This window comes from Apis florea, unplaced genomic scaffold (assembly GCF_048593485.1).
Source record: "Apis florea isolate Af1SG1 unplaced genomic scaffold, ASM4859348v1 contig_3326_pilon, whole genome shotgun sequence".
NCBI classification, from domain to species: Eukaryota; Metazoa; Arthropoda; class Insecta; order Hymenoptera; family Apidae; genus Apis; species Apis florea.
The window spans coordinates 719,180-744,708 of record NW_028256739.1 but is presented as its reverse complement, the minus strand read 5'-3'; the positions used below and the strand labels follow the sequence as shown (position 1 = coordinate 744,708).

Here is a 25,529-nt window from a genome sequence, read left to right as displayed (position 1 = left end):
CCGATTTTATAAAGTTTCTGGCACAAATTTTCGACTTTTCATTAGGAGAATATGATATGCAAAGAGGTGGCACTCGAAATTTTTAACAGAGACCGATTTTACAAAGTTTCTGGCCCAAAATTTCGACTTTTCATTAGGAGAATATGATATGCAAAGAGGTGGCACTCGAAATTTTTAACAGAGACACATTTTACAAAGTTTCTGGCACAAATTTTCGACTTTTCATTAGGAGAATATGATATGCAAAGAGGTGGCACTCGAAATTTTTAATAGAGACAAATTTTACAAAGTTTCTGGCACAAAATTTCGACTTTTCATTAGGAGAATATGATATGCAAAGAGGTGGCACTCGAAATTTTTAACAGAGACCGATTTTACAAAGTTTCTGGCACAAATTTTCGACTTTTCATTAGGAGAATATGATATGCAAAGAGGTGGCATTCGAAATTTTTAACAGAGACCGATTTTACAAAGTTTCTGGCACAATTTTTCGACTTTTCATTAGGAGAATATGATATGCAAAGAGGTGGCACGCAAAATTTTTAACAGAGACCGATTTTACAAAGATTCTGGCCCAAAATTTCGACTTTTCATTAGGAGAATATGATATGCAAAGAGGTGGAACTCGAAATTTTTAAGAGAGACAAATTTTACAAAGCTTCTGGCCCAAAATTTCGATTTTTCATTAGGAGAATATGATATGCAAAGAGGTGGCACTCGAAATTTTTAACAGAGACTGATTTTACAAAGTTTCTGGCCCAAAATTTCGACTTTTCATTAGGAGAATATGATATGCAAAGAGGTGGCACTCGAAATTTTTAACAGAGACCGATTTTACAAAGTTTCTGGCACAAATTTTCGACTTTTCATTAGGAGAATATGATATGCAAAGAGGTGGCACTCGAAATTTTTAACAGAGACAAATTTTACAAAGTTTCTGGCACAATTTTTCGACTTTTCATTAGGAGAATATGATATGCAAAGAGGTGGCACGCGAAATTTTTAACAGAGACCGATTTTACAAAGATTCTGGCCCAAAATTTCGACTTTTCATTAGGAGAATATGATATGCAAAGAGGTGGCACTCGAAATTTTTAAGAGAGACAAATTTTACAAAGCTTCTGGCCCAAAATTTCGACTTTTCATTAGGAGAATATGATATGCAAAGAGGTGGCACTCGAAATTTTTAACAGAGACCGATTTTACAAAGTTTCTGGCACAAATTTTCGACTTTTCATTAGGAGAATATGATATGCAAAGAGGTGGCACTCGAAATTTTTAACAGAGACAAATTTTACAAAGTTTCTGGCACAAATTTTCGACTTTTCATTAGGAGAATATGATATGCAAAGAGGTGGCACTCGAAATTTTTAACAGAGACCGATTTTACAAAGTTTCTGGCACAAATTTTCGACTTTTCATTAGGAGAATATGATATGCAAAGAGGTGGCACTCGAAATTTTTAACAGAGACACATTTTACAAAGTTTCTGGCCCAAAATTTCGACTTTTCATTAGGAGAATATGATATGCAAAGAGGTGGCACTCGAAATTTTTAACAGAGACCGATTTTACAAAGTTTCTGGCCCAAAATTTCGACTTTTCAAAAGGAGAATATGATATGCAAAGAGGTGGCATTCGAAATTTTTAACAGAGACCGATTTTACAAAGTTTCTGGCACAATTTTTCGACTTTTCATTAGGAGAATATGATATGCAAAGAGGTGGCACGCGAAATTTTTAACAGAGACCGATTTTACAAAGTTTCTGGCCCAAAATTTCGACTTTTCATTAGGAGAATATGATATGCAAAGAGGTGGCACTCGAAATTTTTAACAGATACAGATTTTACAAAGTTTCTGGCACAAAATTTCGACTTTTCATTAGGAGAATATGATATGCAAAGAGGTGGCACTCGAAATTTTTAACAGAGACCGATTTTACAAAGTTTCTGGCACAAATTTTCGACTTTTCATTAGGAGAATATGATATGCAAAGAGGTGGCACGCGAAATTTTTAACAGAGACCGATTTTACAAAGATTCTGGCCCAAAATTTCGACTTTTCATTAGGAGAATATGATATGCAAAGAGGTGGCACTCGAAATTTTTAAGAGAGACAAATTTTACAAAGCTTCTGGCCCAAAATTTCGACTTTTCATTAGGAGAATATGATATGCAAAGAGGTGGCACTCGAAATTTTTACAGAGACTGATTTTACAAAGTTTCTGGCCCAAAATTTCGACTTTTCATTAGGAGAATATGATATGCAAAGAGGTGGCACTCGAAATTTTTAACAGAGACCGATTTTACAAAGTTTCTGGCACAAATTTTCGACTTTTCATTAGGAGAATATGATATGCAAAGAGGTGGCACTCGAAATTTTTAACAGAGACAAATTTTACAAAGTTTCTGGCACAAATTTTCGACTTTTCATTAGGAGAATATGATATGCAAAGAGGTGGCACTCGAAATTTTTAACAGATACAGATTTTACAAAGTTTCTGGCACAAATTTTCGACTTTTCATTAGGAGAATATGATATGCAAAGAGGTGGCACTCGAAATTTTTAACAGAGACACATTTTACAAAGTTTCTGGCCCAAAATTTCGACTTTTCATTAGGAGAATATGATATGCAAAGAGGTGGCACACGAAATTTTCAACAGAGACCGATTTTACAAAGTTTCTGGCCCAAAATTTCGACTTTTCATTAGGAGAATATGATATGCAAGGAGGTGGCATTCGAAATTTTTAACAGAGACCGATTTTACAAAGTTTCTGGCACAATTTTTCGACTTTTCATTAGGAGAATATGATATGCAAAGAGGTGGCACGCGAAATTTTTAACAGAGACCGATTTTACAAAGTTTCTGGCACAATTTTTCGACTTTTCATTAGGAGAATATGATATGCAAAGAGGTGGCACTCGAAATTTTTAACAGAGACCGATTTTACAAAGTTTCTGGCCCAAAATTTCGACTTTTTATTAGGAGAATATGATATGCAAAGAGGTGGCACTCGAAATTTTTAACAGAGACCGATTTTACAAAGTTTCTGGCCCAAAATTTCGACTTTTCATTAGGAGAATATGATATGCAAAGAGGTGGCACTCGAAATTTTTAATAGAGATAGATTTTACGAAGTTTCTTGTCCAAAATTTCTCTTTTTCATTAGGAGAATATGATATGCAAAGAGGTGGCACTCGAAATTTTTAACAGAGACACATTTTACAAAGTTTCTGGCCTAAAATTTCGACTTTTCATTAGGAGAATATGATATGCAAAGAGGTGGCACTCGAAATTTTTAACAGAGACAAATTTTACAAAGTTTCTGGCACAAATTTTCGACTTTTCATTAGGAGAATATGATATGCAAAGAGGTGGCACTCGAAATTTTTAACAGAGACCGATTTTACAAAGTTTCTGACCCAAAATTTCGACTTTTCATTAGGAGAATATGATATGCAAAGAGGTGGCACTCGAAATTTTTAACAGAGACAAATTTTACAAAGTTTCTGGCACAAATTTTCGACTTTTCATTAGGAGAATATGATATGCAAAGAGGTGGCACTCGAAATTTTTAAGAGAGACAAATTTTACAAAGCTTCTGGCACAAATTTTCGACTTTTCATTAGGAGAATATGATATGCAAAGAGGTGGCACTCGAAATTTTTAACAGAGACACATTTTACAAAGTTTCTGGCCCAAAATTTCGACTTTTCATTAGGAGAATATGATATGCAAAGAGGTGGCACACGAAATTTTCAACAGAGACCGATTTTACAAAGTTTCTGGCCCAAAATTTCGACTTTTCATTAGGAGAATATGATATGCAAAGAGGTGGCATTCGAAATTTTTAACAGAGACCGATTTTACAAAGTTTCTGGCACAATTTTTCGACTTTTCATTAGGAGAATATGATATGCAAAGAGGTGGCACGCGAAATTTTTAACAGAGACCGATTTTACAAAGTTTCTGGCACAATTTTTCGACTTTTCATTAGGAGAATATGATATGCAAAGAGGTGGCACTCGAAATTTTTAACAGAGACCGATTTTACAAAGTTTCTGGCCCAAAATTTCGACTTTTTATTAGGAGAATATGATATGCAAAGAGGTGGCACTCGAAATTTTTAACAGAGACCGATTTTACAAAGTTTCTGGCCCAAAATTTCGACTTTTCATTAGGAGAATATGATATGCAAAGAGGTGGCACTCGAAATTTTTAATAGAGATAGATTTTACGAAGTTTCTTGTCCAAAATTTCTCTTTTTCATTAGGAGAATATGATATGCAAAGAGGTGGCACTCGAAATTTTTAACAGAGACACATTTTACAAAGTTTCTGGCCTAAAATTTCGACTTTTCATTAGGAGAATATGATATGCAAAGAGGTGGCACTCGAAATTTTTAACAGAGACAAATTTTACAAAGTTTCTGGCACAAATTTTCGACTTTTCATTAGGAGAATATGATATGCAAAGAGGTGGCACTCGAAATTTTTAACAGAGACAGATTTTACAAAGTTTCTGGCCCAAAATTTCGACTTTTCATTAGGAGAATATGATATGCAAAGAGGTGGCACTCGAAATTTTTAACAGAGACCGATTTTACAAAGTTTCTGGCACAAATTTTCGACTTTTCATTAGGAGAATATGATATGCAAAGAGGTGGCACTCGAAATTTTTAACAGAGACCGATTTTACAAAGTTTCTGGCCCAAAATTTCGACTTTTTATTAGGAGAATATGATATGCAAAGAGGTGGCACTCGAAATTTTTAACAGAGACCGATTTTACAAAGTTTCTGGCCCAAAATTTCGACTTTTCATTAGGAGAATATGATATGCAAAGAGGTGGCACTCGAAATTTTTAATAGAGATAGATTTTACGAAGTTTCTTGTCCAAAATTTCTCTTTTTCATTAGGAGAATATGATATGCAAAGAGGTGGCACTCGAAATTTTTAACAGAGACACATTTTACAAAGTTTCTGGCCTAAAATTTCGACTTTTCATTAGGAGAATATGATATGCAAAGAGGTGGCACTCGAAATTTTTAACAGAGACAAATTTTACAAAGTTTCTGGCACAAATTTTCGACTTTTCATTAGGAGAATATGATATGCAAAGAGGTGGCACTCGAAATTTTTAACAGAGACCGATTTTACAAAGTTTCTGACACAAAATTTCGACTTTTCATTAGGAGAATATGATATGCAAAGAGGTGGCACTCGAAATTTTTAACAGAGACAAATTTTACAAAGTTTCTGGCACAAATTTTCGACTTTTCATTAGGAGAATATGATATGCAAAGAGGTGGCACTCGAAATTTTTAAGAGAGACAAATTTTACAAAGCTTCTGGCACAAATTTTCGACTTTTCATTAGGAGAATATGATATGCAAAGAGGTGGCATTCGAAATTTTTAACAGAGACCGATTTTACAAAGTTTCTGGCACAATTTTTCGACTTTTCATTAGGAGAATATGATATGCAAAGAGGTGGCACGCGAAATTTTTAACAGAGACCGATTTTACAAAGATTCTGGCCCAAAATTTCGACTTTTCATTAGGAGAATATGATATGCAAAGAGGTGGCACTCGAAATTTTTAAGAGAGACAAATTTTACAAAGCTTCTGGCCCAAAATTTCGACTTTTCATTAGGAGAATATGATATGCAAAGAGGTGGCACTCGAAATTTTTAACAGAGACTGATTTTACAAAGTTTCTGACCCAAAATTTCGACTTTTCATTAGGAGAATATGATATGCAAAGAGGTGGCACTCGAAATTTTTAACAGAGACCGATTTTACAAAGTTTCTGGCACAAATTTTCGACTTTTCATTAGGAGAATATGATATGCAAAGAGGTGGCACACGAAATTTTTAACAGAGACAAATTTTACAAAGTTTCTGGCACAAATTTTCGACTTTTCATTAGGAGAATATGATATGCAAAGAGGTGGCACTCGAAATTTTTAACAGATACAGATTTTACAAAGTTTCTGGCACAAATTTTCGACTTTTCATTAGGAGAATATGATATGCAAAGAGGTGGCACTCGAAATTTTTAACAGAGACACATTTTACAAAGTTTCTGGCCCAAAATTTCGACTTTTCATTAGGAGAATATGATATGCAAAGAGGTGGCACACGAAATTTTCAACAGAGACCGATTTTACAAAGTTTCTGGCCCAAAATTTCGACTTTTCATTAGGAGAATATGATATGCAAAGAGGTGGCATTCGAAATTTTTAACAGAGACCGATTTTACAAAGTTTCTGGCACAATTTTTCGACTTTTCATTAGGAGAATATGATATGCAAAGAGGTGGCACGCGAAATTTTTAACAGAGACCGATTTTACAAAGTTTCTGGCACAATTTTTCGACTTTTCATTAGGAGAATATGATATGCAAAGAGGTGGCACTCGAAATTTTTAACAGAGACCGATTTTACAAAGTTTCTGGCCCAAAATTTCGACTTTTTATTAGGAGAATATGATATGCAAAGAGGTGGCACTCGAAATTTTTAACAGAGACCGATTTTACAAAGTTTCTGGCCCAAAATTTCGACTTTTCATTAGGAGAATATGATATGCAAAGAGGTGGCACTCGAAATTTTTAATAGAGATAGATTTTACGAAGTTTCTTGTCCAAAATTTCTCTTTTTCATTAGGAGAATATGATATGCAAAGAGGTGGCACTCGAAATTTTTAACAGAGACACATTTTACAAAGTTTCTGGCCTAAAATTTCGACTTTTCATTAGGAGAATATGATATGCAAAGAGGTGGCACTCGAAATTTTTAACAGAGACAAATTTTACAAAGTTTCTGGCACAAATTTTCGACTTTTCATTAGGAGAATATGATATGCAAAGAGGTGGCACTCGAAATTTTTAACAGAGACCGATTTTACAAAGTTTCTGACCCAAAATTTCGACTTTTCATTAGGAGAATATGATATGCAAAGAGGTGGCACTCGAAATTTTTAACAGAGACAAATTTTACAAAGTTTCTGGCACAAATTTTCGACTTTTCATTAGGAGAATATGATATGCAAAGAGGTGGCACTCGAAATTTTTAAGAGAGACAAATTTTACAAAGCTTCTGGCCCAAAATTTCGACTTTTTATTAGGAGAATATGATATGCAAAGAGGTGGCACTCGAAATTTTTAACAGAGACCGATTTTACAAAGTTTCTGGCCCAAAATTTCGACTTTTCATTAGGAGAATATGATATGCAAAGAGGTGGCACTCGAAATTTTTAATAGAGATAGATTTTACGAAGTTTCTTGTCCAAAATTTCTCCTTTTCATTAGGAGAATATGATATGCAAAGAGGTGGCACTCGAAATTTTTAACAGAGACACATTTTACAAAGTTTCTGGCCTAAAATTTCGACTTTTCATTAGGAGAATATGATATGCAAAGAGGTGGCATTCGAAATTTTTAACAGAGACCGATTTTACAAAGTTTCTGGCACAATTTTTCGACTTTTCATTAGGAGAATATGATATGCAAAGAGGTGGCACGCGAAATTTTTAACAGAGACCGATTTTACAAAGTTTCTGGCACAATTTTTCGACTTTTCATTAGGAGAATATGATATGCAAAGAGGTGGCACTCGAAATTTTTAACAGAGACCGATTTTACAAAGTTTCTGGCCCAAAATTTCGACTTTTTATTAGGAGAATATGATATGCAAAGAGGTGGCACTCGAAATTTTTAACAGAGACCGATTTTACAAAGTTTCTGGCCCAAAATTTCGACTTTTCATTAGGAGAATATGATATGCAAAGAGGTGGCACTCGAAATTTTTAATAGAGATAGATTTTACGAAGTTTCTTGTCCAAAATTTCTCCTTTTCATTAGGAGAATATGATATGCAAAGAGGTGGCACACGAAATTTTTAACAGAGACACATTTTACAAAGTTTCTGGCCTAAAATTTCGACTTTTCATTAGGAGAATATGATATGCAAAGAGGTGGCACTCGAAATTTTTAACAGAGACAAATTTTACAAAGTTTCTGGCACAAATTTTCGACTTTTCATTAGGAGAATATGATATGCAAAGAGGTGGCACTCGAAATTTTTAACAGAGACCGATTTTACAAAGTTTCTGACCCAAAATTTCGACTTTTCATTAGGAGAATATGATATGCAAAGAGGTGGCACTCGAAATTTTTAACAGAGACAAATTTTACAAAGTTTCTGGCACAAATTTTCGACTTTTCATTAGGAGAATATGATATGCAAAGAGGTGGCACTCGAAATTTTTAAGAGAGACAAATTTTACAAAGCTTCTGGCACAATTTTTCGACTTTTCATTAGGAGAATATGATATGCAAAGTGGTGGCACGCGAAATTTTTAACAGAGACCGATTTCACAAAGTTTCTGGCACAATTTTTCGACTTTTCATTAGGAGAATATGATATGCAAAGAGGTGGCACTCGAAATTTTTAACAAAGACCGATTTTACAAAGTTTCTGGCACAAAATTTCGACTTTTCATTAGGAGAATATGGTATGCAAAGAGGTGGCACTCGAAATTTTTAACAGAGACAAATTTTACAAAGTTTCCTGTCCATAATTTCGACTTTTCATTAGGAGAATATGATATGCAAAGAAGTGGCACTCGAAATTTTTAACAGAGACCGATTTTACAAAGTTTCTGGCACAAATTTTCGACTTTTCATTAGGAGAATATGATATGCAAAGAGGTGGCACTCGAAATTTTTAACAGAGACCGATTTTACAAAGTTTCTGGCACAAATTTTCGACTTTTCATTAGGAGAATATGATATGCAAAGAGGTGGCACACGAAATTTTCAACAGAGACAAATTTTACAAAGTTTCTGGCACAAATTTTCGACTTTTCATTAGGAGAATATGATATGCAAAGAGGTGGCACTCGAAATTTTTAACAGAGACCGATTTTACAAAGTTTCTGGCACAAATTTTCGACTTTTCATTAGGAGAATATGATATGCAAAGAGGTGGCACTCGAAATTTTTAAGAGAGACAAATTTTACAAAGCTTCTGGCCCAAAATTTCGACTTTTTATTAGGAGAATATGATATGCAAAGAGGTGGCACTCGAAATTTTTAACAGAGACCGATTTTACAAAGTTTCTGGCCCAAAATTTCGACTTTTCATTAGGAGAATATGATATGCAAAGAGGTGGCACTCGAAATTTTTAATAGAGATAGATTTTACGAAGTTTCTTGTCCAAAATTTCTCCTTTTCATTAGGAGAATATGATATGCAAAGAGGTGGCACTCGAAATTTTTAACAGAGACACATTTTACAAAGTTTCTGGCCTAAAATTTCGACTTTTCATTAGGAGAATATGATATGCAAAGAGGTGGCATTCGAAATTTTTAACAGAGACCGATTTTACAAAGTTTCTGGCACAATTTTTCGACTTTTCATTAGGAGAATATGATATGCAAAGAGGTGGCACGCGAAATTTTTAACAGAGACCGATTTTACAAAGTTTCTGGCACAATTTTTCGACTTTTCATTAGGAGAATATGATATGCAAAGAGGTGGCACTCGAAATTTTTAACAGAGACGATTTTACAAAATTTCTGGCACAAATTTTCGACTTTTCATTAGGAGAATATGATGTGCAAAGAGGTGGCACTCGAAATTTTTAACAGAGACCGATTTTACAAAGTTTCTGGCCCAAAATTTCGACTTTTCATTAGGAGAATATGATATGCAAAGAGGTGGCACTCGAAATTTTTAACAGAGACAAATTTTACAAAGTTTCTTGTCCAATATTTCGACTTTTCATTAGGAGAATATGATATGCAAAGAGGTGGCACTCGAAATTTTTAACAGAGACCGATTTTACAAAGTTTCTGGCACAAATTTTCGACTTTTCATTAGGAGAATATGATATGCAAAGAGGTGGCACTCGATATTTTTAACAGAGACCGATTTTACAAAGTTTCTGGCACAATTTTTCGACTTTTCATTAGGAGAATATGATATGCAAAGAGGTGGCACTCGAAATTTTTAACAGAGACCAATTTTACAAAGTTTCTGGTACAAAATTTCGACTTTTCATTAGGAGAATATGATATGCAAAGAGGTGGCACTCGAAATTTTTAACAGAGACCGATTTTACAAAGTTTCTGGCACAAATTTTAGACTTTTCACTAGGAGAATATGATTTGCAAAGAGGTGGCACTCGAGATTTTTAATAGAGACCGATTTTACAAAGATTCTGGCCCAAAATTTCGACTTTTCATTAGGAGAATATGATATGCAAAGAGGTGGCACTCGAAATTTTTAACAGAGACAAATTTTACAATGTTTCTTGTCCAAAATTTCGACTTTTCATTAGGAGAATATGATATGCAAAGAGGTAGCACTCGAAATTTTTAACACAGACCGATTTTACAAAGTTTCTGGCCCAAAAATTCGACCTTTCATTAGGAGAATATGATATGCAAAGAGGTGGCACTCGAAATTTTTAACAGAGACGATTTTACAAAATTTCTGGCACAAATTTTCGACTTTTCATTAGGAGAATATGATGTGCAAAGAGGTGGCACTCGAAATTTTTAACAGAGACCGATTTTACAAAGTTTCTGGCCCAAAATTTCGACTTTTCATTAGGAGAATATGATATGCAAAGAGGTGGCACTCGAAATTTTTAACAGAGACAAATTTTACAAAGTTTCTTGTCCAATATTTCGACTTTTCATTAGGAGAATATGATATGCAAAGAGGTGGCACTCGAAATTTTTAACAGAGACCGATTTTACAAAGTTTCTGGCACAAATTTTCGACTTTTCATTAGGAGAATATGATGTGCAAAGAGGTGGCACTCGATATTTTTAACAGAGACCGATTTTACAAAGTTTCTGGCACAATTTTTCGACTTTTCATTAGGAGAATATGATATGCAAAGAGGTGGCACTCGAAATTTTTAACAGAGACCAATTTTACAAAGTTTCTGGTACAAAATTTCGACTTTTCATTAGGAGAATATGATATGCAAAGAGGTGGCACTCGAAATTTTTAACAGAGACCGATTTTACAAAGTTTCTGGCACAAATTTTAGACTTTTCAGTATGAGAATATGATATGTTGCGATTTATGAAATGTTGAAATATATATTAAATCAATAATGGATTTGTTGGATAATCAAAATTGTTTTAAAATTTCTATTTTATTTGTATGTATGCAGTGTTTTTAGAATACGTACAATTTTGGTAGAATATATTTTAATGCTATACAAGTGAAGTTTTACAATTTGAAGTTTTATATTTTCCATTCAAACTGTGGAAAACACGATCCAGTTTTAAGTCATAAAAATATTGATTTGCATATTCGTGAATTTGGACTGATTTTGAAGCAGATGATATGGTCAATGAAAATCAATGAATACAATTTTATGCGTGTATTAAGGAATTTGGTGTATCGTGTATTTAAATATTTACACTTATATAATTAGATATTTCAGTGGCTGTACCATAATTTTGACGAATATTAATATTGAATATTTATTCACTTGATGGAAATGTGTCCAATGCGGTATATATACGCTGATAATATTAATATTTCTTTATCGATTGGTATTTTCGTCAGTTCCCTATTAAATTATATAAATAGATGCCAGAGGATATTGAATTTGTTGAACATTTTATCCTCTAAATCAACAGGTTACATATATTCCTTTCACATTAAGTTGATGTATATAAATCATTTATTTCAATCAAAATTAACCATACATAATTTGCCATTATGTATTTAGTCAGTAGTTTAATTTAATCGCAATTATCATTGTAACAAAATAATTTATAAAAATTTTTAAATCGAGATTGAATAATAATTGAATGGAAACGTATGCAAAGAAGATCACACTAATATTTTAATTATTCAATAACAATCAATAATTAACTAATACTTTTTAATATAAATCTCATTAAAATTCGATATAATAGATAACCATTAACAAGATAAAATTTAATGGACAATGTCACCTCTGAAATTTAACCTGATATAAAAATCAATGAAAAAGAGCAATACTGAAAAAAAAGGAGGGGAGAGACAGGGTAAAGAACATCATACGTATAAAAAAAAAAAAAATTATACCGAAAAACGAGAAAGGAAAAATGTGAAAAAAGAAACTCACTCTGTGATTCGACAAATTTTCTCAACGCCAGCAGACTTTCCCCGGTGAATTTTTTCCCGACGATTTGTACCACGCGCATCCCCTATTCCTATGCACCAGTTGCCAACCGCAAAGTAGAGGCGATGAGAAAAGTTACCGGTGCAGCTTACCAAACGAAAATATCGTGGTTCGAGGGTTTTCGCTAATTTTTTCCCGTTTTTTTTTCCCCCCTGTTTCGCCATTTCTTTCGTCTGCTACGCTTCCTACTTTGCCTAACTTAGTACGCCAGCGCACGAAACTACGCTCTCAGACGGATTCCCTCTCGGGAGCGACGTATTTATAGCCCCGACGTGCATTCAGCAGCGAATTTCGCGTGTCGGGGCGTTCGGCTCAACCGAGTCTGCTCGTAATTCGCGAAACAATCGCGATCCAATGTCAGAAACGTGTTTCGACGCGAATTATAATTAATTCGCGTCCAACTTAACGCTTAAAGTTCGTCGGTTAAATACTCTCTTGTGTTCATTTCACGAGAATCGCATTCCTTGAAATGCAACACTAAAAATTTCATTCGACAATTGCACGTTTCTTCCTTTGTTTGAGATTCCATTCTGAAAAAAAAAAAAATAAGGAAAATAAGGAATAAGGAATTGAAATGAAAAAAGGAAAGAAAACGGAATAATATTGAAATTTTATTTTATTTTATTTATTTTACATTTATTACATTTATTTCATTCAGTTCAAAATGTTAACAAAATCATTCACTAAATCATTCTAAGAACTCTTCTAATAAAAATCTATCTTCAGTCTTCCATCAGTATTCCAATCTTCCGTATTCTTCGTAGTATTCCGTAGCAATTCTTCTTTCGAATAAAATTCATCTTCTCTTGCTTCTTCTCTTCATTGCTTCGCATGATTACAGCACTAGAAAAAGCGCAATAGAGCCGCTTCTTCAATAAAAGGCAGGTCTGATAGCTCCATTTAATCGTTTACACGTGGAATAATTTTTAATTTATTCCCGAGTCTCGAGGTGGTGCATGAAAAAGCCGTAAGCGCGTCGCCCGTAACGTTATCTCGATTCGCTTCGTTCCGCTTCTTTTTTAACCAGCTCCGTTTTACGGTCTCCGCCTCGTGGACAAAGCCTTGGAGGTGTGTGCACGGCCAAGGATGCTGGATACCCGCGACTTCTACGTATCCGCACACAGATCCACCGCGTATCTCGTACAAGCAGGCTCGCTGCTGGTGTTAACGAGCTTCAGTTTATCGTTGTCGACATCGTTGGCGTCTTCACGGCGTGCACACCGAGCCGAATCACCATCCGAGCTTCCGCCACGTCGTGAAAATTACGTGTTTCGTCGTTTAAAGTTCTGTCCTCTCGGCGAGCACCCAAGTGGGCTAACGCGCCGATTACCAACCGCACACGGGGACCGTGAATCAAGCAATAAACGTAAAGTGGTCCGTGTATCGTAGATCACGGCGTATACGCGCCTTGAACCATAAGTTCGTGACCATATATGTCGCTGCTTGTACAGATAATAATGCCTTTGTGCTTGACAAAACTTTCCTCGTTCTACGTATTTCGCATCGTCGTGGATCGTTTTGTGTATTCATTATTATTCGTCGTACATCAATATAAAAGCCTGAAATTGATAATAAATTTAATGAAATACATGCTTTAGAATAAAAATGAAACTTAAAATTTTTACGCAAATAATCCGAGAAAGGATTTAAAATTTTGCGATCGAAAGCAATTGGAAGGGTAGAGGAAACCATGCCATTCAAGTCACTTTTTGATTTATCTTGATATCTCGATCCGTTGCCGAGATACGAGCATTCGAAATTTCCATAGCGCAAGGTAGAAACAGGCGCGGTCAATGACCTATATATTTTCCTGCAACCTACGTTTTTCCAAGAATCGCGTCTGTCACTCGTCTGGAGTTTGAGATAGGTCAGTGAGGCGAGGTGCGAGCGAGAGATTCGGATCAGCGACAAGGACGGAGATAGTAAACGATGAAAAATTACCCTTCTCTTTACACGACGATATCTCGGGAACCGGAAGTCGTATCGAGATAAATGAAAAAGCGTTTTAAAGGGCAAGGTTTCGCGCTTCCAACGATCGTTCATCCATTGATCCAAAGTTATTATCTTCGGAGTTACAGCGATTCAAATTTTTCTTAATTTTAATAGGTTTTAAGGTAATGTTTAAGAACTATCTTTTCTTTACACGACGATATCTTGGGAACCGGAAGTCACATTAAGATAAATAAAAAAGCGTTTTAAAGGGCAAGGTTTCGCGCTTCTAACGATCGTCTATTCATTGATCCAAAGTTATTATCTTCGGAGTTACAGCGATTCAAATTTTCCTTAATTTTAATAAGGTTAAGGATAAACTTTAATCGTGTTTTAAAATAAATTACCTATTAAATGTATCTATTCCTTAAGAAATGTTGCTCATAATACATAACTAATATTATGCCAAGGCTTAAAAATGTTAAGTTAAGTGCTTTTTTTATTGGCTTGTTCTTATGTCTTAACCTCTATCTTTTTTTATCGAAGAACAAATAGGATAGATTCGATGGGAAACCTTACAGCGTTTGCGTCACAAAGTGTCACGGATATAATATCGGAAATGAAGCGGAGAGCGGCAATAATATAAAAGTTTTTACGCAACAGATGTTCGTCTTACAACGATCTTTTAAATTCTCCCCCAAAAAAAATATTTGTCTCATAAATCACACTCTTTACATTTATTACTGAATTTATGCGAAGACTTTACGAAGACACCGTAAGTCGGATGTTATCGAATTTCTATAAACCAGTTCTATAAACCTGATTCGTCAAAAAATACCTAAAAAGTTACGATTTACAAAAGCTCTTCTTCGGTAAAAGCTCGCGACAACATCGTTTCCTTCTCTCGAAAACACCCCTCATTATTTCGCCCGATAAAATCGAGCCGTTTTTCACCGATACAGAAATTTTAACGAATCAAACATGAGCAAAACTTCGTTCACGCAAATGAAGGAAAACTGTTTGTTTAGAGACGAATTCTTTATAAATTCAACCAAGCAACGCGAGAAGGTTCGTTAAAATCGCCCCAGTCATCATTACCACGCGAGAATTACGTGTCACTGTTCCATGCTATTCGACTCGAGCAAGGAATCGCAACGCGAGCTCACCGTTCGTTAACCATCGTCACGTAATATCCGCCGCGTTGTTCCAGTCACATAATTATCCGTTCAACCCCCGAGGCCAGGGGACGATTTTAGTTTGCCGAATCCGGACTCGCGTCTCATTCTTGGGGCGAACTTCATCATAAGTTTGTGTGCGAGGCCGCGAGTTTGGAACTCGGCGTGAAAATTACACGTCACGCCGGCAACGTCTTGCAGAATGGCGTTTGTATACATTGGTTCGTGAGGCGAGATTCGAGAAGAAATAGAACTTTTCGTGCTTCGAAGTTAATCGAGAAAATTTTAATCAATTATCTATCCATATAACACCATTCTTATTGTAAACGAATCGTCCAATTCGAAATTTTAGATATAATTTAATTTTTCGAGTATAAATAGAGTGTAAAATCGTTCAATGGTATTATTTCTAATTCTTCGTTAAGTTTTAAAATTAATGGGTCTCGAATCGGTGGAGAGAAATTCTAATTAATTTTTACAACTTCGTTCAGAACTATAATCATTTCTCGTGACTGCGAACTTGTTAAAGAGAAACGTGAAACTTTGAAGTGGACGAGGGAATAGAATTCGCCAATGTATCGCCAACTTCGAGCAACGAATTATATCAATTTCGATCACGTTTACAAACGCGAGAATGAACTGTCTGCAAAGGGAAGGGAGATGTGTGTGATTCGCGTTGTGTGCACAACTTGGTGGAAAGTTTCCACGGCCAAGGGCTGCCTGTGGCCCAAAATCACGAATTTTGGGAACAGAAAGGAAACCTGGGACGAGAGAAGACAGATAGAGTTAGAAGATTATATGGCGCTTGCTTTTAATAAACGATTATCCGCGATTATCAATAAGTTTTCGAGAATCGTAATACATTTACACCGAAATCGTTCCACGTCGAAAACGTCTCGATAAATTCCAAATATATTTTACTTTGTCAATTTCTTTGTTCAACAGAAAGAAAAATATATTCCAAATCGTGTTTCACTTAAGATTTAAACTTCTTTCTCTTTATCCACCAAAAGATTTTACGAATTCAGGTATATGTAACTGTCAAACAATATCATTCAATCTCATACCAAGAAACTAATTCTATCAATTGGCACAATTATCAAATTTAATTTCTTACACTAAATCAAACCGCAAAATCCTTGTCAAACACTTTCGAATTACCTTAAATTTACGTTTTATTCATCCGCGTGGCGAGACTTCTACGAGAAACACGAGATCATCGTATTCGAAGAACGCAGTGTCAAGCCGCAATAAAGACAGCTGCAATTTCATCAGTTTGGTCTTGCAACAACGGCGTTCTCGCGGCGAGGGTAAACGACAGCTCGCCACACGCGCCTACACGCCCCGCTCAACCGAACACAACGTAACGGGGAATGATCTTGTACGAATTTGCTGTCGTACGCAGCAGTTCGTAACGAGCTAGTTCGTTGATTAGATTTGTAATTAGTTACACAAGCTGGCTGCTCGTCGCTGACGGCGTGAAACCGAAGGGGGAGAACGAGGATATTCGCGGGGCTTATGAAGGATAGGCGCGACAATCTGTGACTGAGAGACGTGGAAAACTAAAGAGCCGAAGATAATACGGTGAATCGATGCGTACACATACGTTAAGTTGTGATCGTGTAGAGGAATTGCGGAGATATTTGTGCGTGCGACCAACTTCTCGAATTGCTGTTAATCTGGTTAATGCAGTATGAGAGTAACTTGTGTCCTCGCCAGAATAGATATAGATGTTTTGTACAGGTGCCAGGATTGTTTATAATTTAATATTCGTTCATTTATATATTGATATCAGAGAGCTGATATTGATTGCTGTAACCTACGAAAATGATTGAAAGTTAGAGCATCGTGTCGTTGAAAATAATTAAACGCGTGTTGTCGATTTTTAATATAAAAAAGATTGAAATTAAGATTGAATCGGTTCAATGATAATAAAATTTCATTCTGCTTTTTAAGCTATTTTATATTAATAATATCGTGTGCAATATTTTCTAATTTGTGCACGCGTGCAAAACGAAACGAGAAAATAGAAAATAAACGAGTGGCGGAATATATAGTTGGTAGTCTCGTAAAAATATATTAAAGCTATACGCTATTTTCGGACACCGTTTACCGTATCACAAAATAATAAATATTTATTAAAAGTAGGTATAGTTTTATTCCCACTCCACATCGATTTATATAAAATATCGAGTATAACTCTTTCACTTTTATGACTAGCTATACAACAGAAAAAGACAATAGAGACATTTGTTCCGAAATATATTGTTTTCGATTAATCCAAATGTAATTGATCATCGATAAAAATAAACATAATATAAAAAAGAAAAACAGAATCGAGTTTTCTCTTTCACCTGTCCTTTGCAACCTTAACCCTCCCGATGAAACAACCTGTTTATTCCTCGATTAAAACATAATAATTCGATTTACAAAGGTTCACGTACACGCAATCGTTCCATGACCCGGCTGAATTACCACGCGAAATTCGATATTTCGAACAAGCAACCTACCGAAAGCTTCTACAATGGGATTCCCTTTGGTTGCCGGTGTACCGAAGGGAAACGCAACTAATTTCCTGGCAAGCGAAGTGAAACTGATCGAAAACGACGTTCACCAAACGGGTAAATAACAGGAATTGAACGGGAGGTGATCGAATTTGCCCCTCTTCTCGGCAAGAAAAGAAAGAGAGCGTTCAACGGTCGATCCTTCGATCCACCAGTTTTATCGATTGAAAAAAATGCCATTCGCGTTTTCTCGCGGCGCAATTCGATTCTTCGGCCTCCATCATCGTGGCTTAGGTCGGTACACGAAATATGGCACGTGGGATAAAAGCGTAATGCGCGATAAAACTCTTGCATAAAGGAGCGATGAAAAAAAAAAAAAGAACTGTGGATAAAAGCGATAGAACACTCTTTTTCTCGGATATCGTTCTTTAACTATTCACCTCAGATGACAGGCTTCGACGTCAGCTTGATACAGGAAGATTCCATTTTCTTATTGTTATATTAATTCGTCCGAATTATTCTTTAATCGAAGATGAAATTTGTTCTGTCGATCGAAACTGTGTTGATTACAGTTATCAAGATTGTGTTCGAAGAATATATTATTCCGCAATCCTCGGTTTAATTTCTACGCTTCGTCGTGAATGAGCATATCTGAAACACGATACTGTCAATGAAATATTTCAACGATTCTCAATCTGCTTTAATACAAGCTCGTTGCGCAAATAAGCGATTCTCGGTGCTGTTCATGCACGATGATTAGTCGTTTAAATCGTCGAGACGGTAACGAAAATGGGTGAAAAGCTCGCGATAAAGCCTGTTTGTCGAGTTGACGTCGGCAAGCTCCGATTGCCGCCACGTCGATTCCGCTCACGTTTATCGGATTATGCGGTCTGGATGGCGAACGGCACGAGAAAGCAGCAACACACATTGTACATGAATTCACTCGGCCCGATACTGCGAACACGTTTTACAACACCAGTTATTTAATTACTGGGGACGCGGTCGCTTCGTTAACGCAACTCTCCACGGGCGGGCAAAAATCTGCAATAAAGGCGGCTTCGTTTATTGCTATTCTATTAACCGTTTCAGGGAAAATGTCTGCCGACAAGGGAATATAATAACCGGTCATTCGTACCTCCCAGTTGACAATCCCCTTCCGTTTAATCGATTTAATAATTAAGTATTTTCGCGTTACTCCTCATATCAATTTTCCTCGTGCATTTCTCTCTAAAATTCTTTGCTCCTTTATTTATTTGTTTTTTAAAATTCTTTCTTCTTGAAGCAGGAAGAAGGAAGCCAATTGATTTGTATTTGAATTAAAGAGAAATTGAAAGAGATATGGTGTCTAATTTGGTCGTTGATTTTTGATATTATAATTTCTGGCGAATTTTTCAAACTTAAATTTGTCCCAATTTACATTAGATTGTACATTAGAAAAGTTAATTATTTTTCTTAGCGACGAATAATATAATATATTTCGTTTTATCGTTGTTCTATTTACGAGAATTGGATATTTATTAGAAGCAAGAATTCGAAAAAATAATGATCTGCGTCTTGATTGCACAAAACCGCTAACAAAATAATGATTATAAAATTACGCAATTATTAAACGATTATTAAATATTTACCATTCAAACATATTGTTTGATCAATTTAAATTACTCTTATTTAATAATTCAAATAACACTCGTGCCTGGTTAAAATATTAACGTAACAATCGGGACAGACTGTGCAAATATTCAATAATTTGAATTCTCTCGTAAAAAGTTCCTTTTGGTTTCGCATCATACGCATACAAATCGCGATTCTATCTATTACTAGATTAAAATAAATTAATTCTTTTTATCGTTAATTAAACTGAGATAATAAAACAAATATTACATAAATCTCGTTAGAGAATAGAAATTTTTCACAATGAATCGTTTCATTGTTCCCGGAAACGCGGTGGAAAATGAAGTTAAACAATATTTCTACAGTCTCGAAGGGAGGAGGGAAATAAAGAGGTGCCTTTAATCCACAAGGTAGGAACAATTTCGCTTGGACGTTAATACTTAGTCTCTCGTCGCCTTCCTCTCGACCAGAAGGTGAACTGCACTCTCTCTCTCTCTCTCTCTCTCTCTCTCTGTATATATATATATCTCTGTTGACATTTTTCTCGAGAGCAACGGAGAGGGGAAAGGGCGCGTACGATTCGTCCACGACTGTACGAGGAGTGATAACACGTTACTAATTCATTTTTAATCCTTGACACTTTATGCGGACCGTTTACTCCTCTCCATCATGGTGTTACGGATAAAGAGCGGAGCCACGTTTCATCTCTTATTCATTTATACGAATACTCCTCCCACTTTTCTTCATTTAGAATATCTCTCTTTTGTCTCTACGATGATATAACTTTCGCTCTCTGTCACAATTATCCTGATCGATCGCATTTATGATATTTGGTTTTAAAATTAATCGAAATTTATACTAGTCCGTGTACTTTATTCTATTTACTTTTCTTTCGCTCTTCTTAATTTAAATGTATCATAAATTATCCTAATGTGAATGTTTTGAGAGTAGAAAATCTATGATTCAAAAGTGTTGTTTTCGCAAATGTTGTCGTGTCATGTTATAAAATTGATAAATTGCTTCATTAAATATGATCTGTTTACCATGTTATAAGAATAATCGTAACAGATATAACTTCAAATTTGCTAATAATATCGATTCTTGAAATACACGATACACATAGATATTTGAAACAAGATCATTCTACACCAAATAATATTATTTTATTTATCATACACGCAGATATATCATTCATCTTTTAAATCGTTACGTGGAATCGAAATAATTCTCGGTAAAAAGCATCGACGATGCGACACGAATTCCTACGATTCCTATTTCTACGATTTCAATCCAATTCGAACGGAATTTTCGCGTCGATGGAGAAGATTTCACCAGTGAAAGTCGATCAGAGAGAGAGAGAGAGAGAACACACCGCGTAGTTTTATTTGCCATCGGGCGCAAACTCGATTCGACGAACGTGGACAATCGTGCATCTCGAAACGATTTTTTGCGAGGACAAGCGTGTTCCACGAGTTACACGAGTTATCGAGAATCGCTGGGAGAAAGTGAATAGAAGACGACAACATGAAGGGATACCCGGATCTTCCGCCCGGCTATCTGCACAACCCGGTTAAATTGCCGCCACGTAGAGGACGCATATTCACCATCGAACACCTATAATGCCCTCTGATATTCGCCCTCCTTTCAATGAATCATATCCTCTTCGCCGCCACTGTCTCTTTGAGCTTCTGTTTGCCTTGCTTGACAAGCCGAATTCCGTCTGCGGAAAGAATTTTGAAACATCCTTTCCACGGTTAAATGTAAAATTGCATTGATGGAAATTTTTTTCTTATATTTTACGAGATCGATCGTAAAATCAAGAGATTCGAACGATATCATCCTTCCCCCTCAAATTATTCTTTCGAAACAATCGTATTACACAATCGTGCAACGACTCGATTTGTTCATCCAATTATTCCATCCTCCCGTCATTCGTCGTCGACGCGCAAAATCCGGTCAAAAACGATGGCGGACACCGCGTGCCCGCATCTTGACATCAATTAGCGGTGCCCATTGCGCGCCTATGTTTGTTAATGCGCTTTACGTGTACGCCACACTTGTATCCGACTATTAATTATAACTGTCATTGTCAAAATCCAATTCGCATATTGTGGCGGCCCCCGCTATGATACACGGAACCAAGGGGCGGCAGCCCGGAATTGCCGTTTCTATGCGACACTAACGAGCCGCATTAGGCCGCCGTTCTGAAAGTGATCGATCGCAAAGTGATGCACAGGAACGAGAAGAGAGCGCCCGTTGCATTGCAAATCGCAATCAGCACAGGGGAGACCAGAGAGAGAGAGAGAGAGAGAGGGATGGAAGAAGGGGGGCAGAGGGATAAAGGGGACACGGATGCATCTGCGTTTGGCCCGAGAAGAAACGAAGTAATCTCACTAATGTTCCTGTTAGGATCGCGTCTAGTGGCTGGCCACGACCCAGATGCGTTTCTGGCATTCTCTTAAACGCAATAATGCATTCCCCGTTCGACCGTGGATCCTCGCGTCATAATGCGGCCCCATTGTCGGCCGAAGAAAGGGAATCCAACCTGTCGAAATAGACGGGAATCAACGATTCCCTCTCGCTTCTGTACGTGTATGACGTGTATTTTCCATTTCAGGGATTATTACAGAGCTGAGGCAGTTACTTTGACGGTGGAAGCCGATCTCGTTGTGCCGGATGGAGAGTAATTTGTGCGGTAAATATGAGTAATTTGGAGAGTGAATGTTGGAGAAAATAAGGGTTGAGATTTGGGGTTGTTGGGATTAAGCGTGTGTTTTGTTCGCGCTCGGTATGTCGTTCGATGATGTTGACGGAAATTAGATATTATTGCATCGTGGTCTTTGATCTGTAGATTTTTAATAATTTTTATCACTTGTTCGCTGTACTTGTATTATATAATAGTTTCTATTATAGTTAACTGAAAGGCAGTGTCTCTGTGGCGATGAAATTAAAATTTTCTAAATTTTTCTTGCTTTACGTTCAGACGATTCAAATAAAATCTTTGATCATTTACACGAGAAAATAAAATGGAAAAATCTCTCGATTGGATGACACACGTATACAAAAATAAACTATCTTCGTAAACTATAATCTCTACAAGACTTTTATTATCCTGTTTTGAAAGAGCGTATTCGACTGATTACGTATGATATGGTCCTGCGATATACCGGCTGGAAAACACGCAAGTTAGAGTATCATTTCCGTAAATTGCGAGTTTGCAACCAGGAAAACAAGCGTTATCGTTGATAATATTCCATTCGAGTTAAAGGAATCTACTCGAAACACATTAAAGGTTCATTATCGTTTCATCTCATTAATTTCGATTCACTTATATATAATCTCGACTCGTTACATTATCGATAACAGATTTTCATTGCATCCCATTCAATACGGATTTCACCGTTCTTAACACGGCTCGAAACATTTTAGCCGGTCGTGGATTGGATAAAAAAAATGTTAACGCAAAAAGATCTTACGAATATTTTTATCCCCCTACGAAATTCGTTCTATTTAAACAATATTGCATTTAAATTGCTATTAAAAAAATTAATTCGCTTGTAAAATTAGAACGTGAAGAAATTTGGATTAAGTATTTACCATTTACCATTTATAACAAGAAAATGAAACCTTCGAATATACATAAAATATAACATATTTTCGTTCCTTAGGACCTTTATGTACGTAATCAAATTGTACATAAGGGTTAATAATTACCCCATTTTGTGCACGTACGAGTGCACACGTTGAAAGTCCATTCGAGCGTGATATAACACGGCAAATCTGTCTGCGTGTGGATCACGATTAATTTGATGTGCCAGCAAAACGGCATAAGTACAGGCAATTAGTGGGATCTCGGTGGTAGGAACTTGGCGGCGTTTTGTTCCTTCTCTCCCTCCCTCCACGCGCCTACAGCTTTCTCAACCTCTAAATTTGCCTCCGTTTTCCTGGCTGAATTTATATCGCTCGTTATACCGATATACCGGCAGCGAGCGCGTTAGGGGTAGAAAAAAAAAAAGAAAAGAAAAGAAAAGAAAAAGAAGAAAAACAAACGCACGCGATGAATACGCGGCGATAAAGCAAAACGAGGGGAGAAGAGGGGGAAGAAGTGGGTATCGCGCGACAGAGAAAACAGATTTGAAGGGAGAAGGATGATGGAGAGCGAAATGGGGAGGTGGAATAAATGCGAGCGAGGTAAGGCACCCGGAAGAAAATTTCGTAATAAAGCGACTTTACCTCGAGTACGTCGCTGTTTCGGATTAAAATTTCTTGTTGCGTGTACTACCGGTTCCTCCCTTTCGAGTTTAATGAGATCCCGGGTAACATTATTCCGTCGGCACGCCAGCTGTTGCTTGCAAATTAAGCTTTAAGCAATTCCATATTTCCGAACCGGGGAGGAATCCTTTGTCTGCTCCCCTTTCATTTTATTTCAAAAGGAATATATAATTTCTTTCGTTCTAATTATTATTGTTCTATTGAGGGAACTCACTATGCACGGTCCAACTGATCAAACTTGTGGTAGGTAGATAAGTAGGATGATCATCGAGCGAGCAATTAATTTGATTGACATCAACTCGTTTCAACGTAGCGCTATACTATTAAGTAAGATAATTCCGAATTAATACTTCTACTCACGGGGAACAGAGTCTGGAACAATCTCGATGCTCGTCCCGCATCGACGTTTCCACCGTTCGAAGGAAATCCGTTGAATAAATAGTGAATACGTGCCTGCCTGGCGCGGATAAAGAAGATGATTGAAAAAAAGAAGATGCATTTTATGAGGCTCGATTCAAATCGTATATATATATATATATATATATTTTATGTGGAACGATGAGAGATATTCGCGTTAATGCACGTGGAAAGCCTTCCTTTTCTCCCTTTCTCTTTCCGCCTTTTCCGTTTTTTCCCTTCTCCTTTTTTCTCCCCTCTCCTTCTCTCTCTCTCTCTCTCTCTCTCCCCCCACAACCGCGCGAAATGGTTTCCTTTCGTAGCCGGTATAAATTAACATCGGCCCTGCTTTTGACGTCCACTGCTCCTCTTTCCCTCGCTTCCCTCTCACGTGGGCGAATCAGGATAACGAGATTTCCATCTGTGAACCACGGTTTTCATTCGCTAAGTACTACACTCGCCAACTCGTTACCGAATGATACCGGATAATAAATAATTAAAAACAGATGTAGCCACCTTCTCGTTATATCGTTCGACGAAATTGGACAGGTTTTCGGGGGAATTCCCGGGGCCGACAATCGAATTCCCCGCGATAATTGATTTTCCCGAATATTCGCGAGTTGCGCGAATAAACGATTCGTTAGTTAATCAATTTTGGATATTAATATCTGCAGGATGCCCGGATTATATTTGCCGTGTTATATATATATATATATATTTATCGTGATTTCGCGCGATGAACGTTCGTTTCGGGGAGAAGTGTCGGGGGCAAATTGCGCAGATTTTAATGACACGTTGATTGAAAGCGAATCAAACAAAGTTCGATAAATTTGTCGTAACCTTGTCACGCAGCTTGAAACGGAAACTGTTTATTGACCGTTCGTTTCGCAATTACCCCGCAACACGATCACGTTTTAATTATGCAATTTTTGAGAGCAAATTTATAGGGAGACGCGTTGGAAACCAAAGACCGTGGGCGCTTTGACCAGCTTTCGAATTATTCGTTGCTTTGAAATCACTTTTTTAAATGTTATTTGATAATTAAACTAGATTTGGAACACACACACGAATATATTTCAGCAAGTATTTTATATGGAAGGTAAATTTGCAGTTCGTTCGTTCACTTATTCTTTTATTTATATTTCGAGGAACGAATTTTCTTCTTATTTTCGAAGTGTTTATATCAGAAATAAATCTTACTTTGCCAAATATTCAAATTCCGTCGATTAACTGGATCAGAGGGCTTCGATAACAATTTACGCAGATTCGATTCACAGCTCTCTTCCTTCCTCATTAACTTTCCCTATTACAAAACCTTCCAAGCTACTTTATGCCTTATTCGCATAACTTTGGTCGATGACAAAATACTTTGTTAAACGGAGTAGCTTTTTGCAGGCCAGATATCGGTAACCGATATACCAGATTAAATTTCGTTATCTCT

General features: G+C 36.4%; 1 protein-coding gene across 15 annotated transcripts in view; it reads right to left on the bottom strand.

The window, feature by feature from the left end:
- Positions 1 to 25,529, bottom strand: part of dlg1 (MAGUK family member discs large 1) — a 516,408-nt gene that overhangs the window by 244,721 nt on the left and 246,158 nt on the right. The window lies entirely within an intron of this gene.